Genomic DNA, 2,435 nt, shown 5'->3' with positions numbered 1-2,435 from the left:
GGGGATGTGGAGAAAGAGGAACCCTCTTACACATTGGTGGGAATGCAAGTTGGTGCAGCCACTTTGGAGAACAGTGTGGAGATTCCTCAAGAAATTAAAAATAGAGCTTCCCTATGACCCTGCAATTGTACTACTGGGTATTTACCCCAAAGATACAGATATAGTGAAAAGAAGGGCCATCTGTACCCCAATGTTTATAGCAGCAATGGCCACGGTCACCAAACTGTGGAAAGAACCAAGATGCCCTTCAACGGACGAATGGATAAGGAAGATATACACTATGGAGTATTATGCCTCCAACAGAAAGGATGAATACCCAACTTTTGTAGCAACATGGACGGGACTGGAAGAGATTATGCTGAGTGAAATAAGTCAAGCAGAGAGAGTCAATTATCATATGGTTTCACTTATTTGTGGAGCATAACAAATAGCATGGAGGACAAGGGGAGTTAGAGAGGAAAAGGGAGTTGAGGGAAATTGGAAGGGGAGGTGAACCATGAGAGACTATGGACTCTGAAAAACGATCTGAGGGGTTTGAAGGGGCGGGGGGGGCGGTGGGAGGTTTGGGGAACCAGGTGGTAGGTGTTGGAGAGGGCACAGATTGCATGGAGCACTGGGTGTGGTGCAAAAACAATGAATACTGTTACGCTGAAAATAAAAATAAATAAATAAATAAATAAATAAAAACAAAAACCCTTTGGATGACCAGGATCTCCCTGCAGGAATGAAGAACTATTCCTCTGGCTTCTGGGAATGCTGAGGGCAGATGGTCTCCAGCTGGAATGACTTCTACTGTAGAGGGCCGCCTTGCCTGGGGCAGGGCACATCTAGTGACTGATCTTATGGGGGTCTATAAGCCTAGCCCCTTCATCCTGACTTGGGACCACTCTGAAGGGTCATCCCCCCCTAGAAATCTCCTTGAAGGTAGATGAAACTTTTCATGTTTGATTTTATTTTCTGTTCTATCAAGGCAGTATCACCAGATGTTTGAAACAAAATACTCCCGAAAGAGAGCATTTCAGTGTTCTGACCTTCCAATAACATGGACAGTGGAGGAGGAGGAATGAAATGAATCTTCCATCTCTAAGAATTTGCAAAGCTTTCAGACAATGTGTACGTGTGGATCACATTTAAATAAAAGGAAATGTAGCATACCCAAATTCACAGAAGAATTGAAGGCCGTGGTTTCTAATTCTGATTTAAAGATTATAATTATGTAATTACAATCCATATATAGAGAACTATAATTCATAAACTCATTCTTGTATTTCTCAAATATTTGTTGGCTTATTTATTTGAGGGGCTCACTTTTTTCTAGGTTATTAAGATATTATTGATCTACAACACTGTATAAGTTTAAGGTGTATAACGTGACGATTTGATACATGTATATATTGAGAAATGATTACCACAATACGATTAGCTAACACCTCCAACACCTGACTTAATTACCTTTTCATTTGTGTGGTTGGTGAGAACATTTAAGATATTTCTCGAGGCACATGGGTGCCACAGTTGGTTTCAGCTCAGGTCGTGATCTTGGGGTCATGAGATCGAACCCTCTGTTAGACTCCCCGCTCAGTGTGGAGTCAGTCTGAGATTCTCTCTCTTCCTCTCCTCTCTCCCTTCCATTCATGCTTTCTCTCTCTCTAAAATAAATACATAAATCTTTAAAAAAAAAATGTGTTCTCTGAAAGCATGGAAAGACTCACGAATTTGGATGTCATCCTTGTACAAGGCCCACGCTGATCTTCTCTGTGTCATTCTGATTTAGTGTATAGTGTATGCTGCTAAAAAAGCACTATCAAATATCTATTCAGAATCTATTATGGGCCAGATATTACATTAGGTTCTGAGGAAACGTAATGGGCTCTCATCCTAATGAGGGGTCGAAACCAGAAAGAGATACCAGCAAATAAATAAATAGAGCAAAAGTCAAAAAGTTTGATAACCTAGTGTTGGTGAGGCTGTAAAGAAACAGGAAGTCTAATACATTCTTGATAAGACTAGAAGTTAGCAGAGGACACTTGGCAATAGCAATCAAAATTGCAAATGCACCTACCCGTGGGTACAGCAATTCCACTTCAGGGAGTCCGTCCTCAGGTAATAAAGGTGCAAGATATCGTGAGCACAGGATTATTCACTGCAGCATTACTGGTAATGAAAAAGACCAGAAGCAACCAGAATTTTCCAAAATAATACATCTGTATAATGGAATACCATGGTGCTGTCTAAAAGAATGAAGCTTGGTACAGGAGATATATGAAGGTGCAGATGCAGACCAGCATAAAAGCATTTGTGTACAAAAGGGGAAGAAAAGAATATACTTAAGGCTATCTATTATATATAATATTACATATAGATATACTTAATATACTTAAGTATATGTGTTATATTATCTATTATATGTATTATGTCTATATCTATGTCAATTA

General features: G+C 39.6%; 1 non-coding gene across 1 annotated transcript; it reads right to left on the bottom strand.

Annotated features, from left to right (window-relative positions):
- Nucleotides 1-1,692: 1,692 nt before the first annotated feature.
- On the bottom strand, nt 1,693-1,802 carry LOC125089895 (U6 spliceosomal RNA). The gene has a single exon (XR_007124094.1). It is a non-coding gene; the product is annotated as a U6 spliceosomal RNA (small nuclear RNA).
- Nucleotides 1,803-2,435: the final 633 nt, after the last annotated feature.

The sequence above is a fragment of the Lutra lutra genome, chromosome 1 (assembly GCF_902655055.1).
Source record: "Lutra lutra chromosome 1, mLutLut1.2, whole genome shotgun sequence".
In the NCBI taxonomy this organism is placed as follows: Eukaryota; Metazoa; Chordata; class Mammalia; order Carnivora; family Mustelidae; genus Lutra; species Lutra lutra.
The sequence above is the reverse complement of the archived record's forward strand: the minus strand, read 5'-3'. Positions and strand labels throughout refer to the sequence as shown.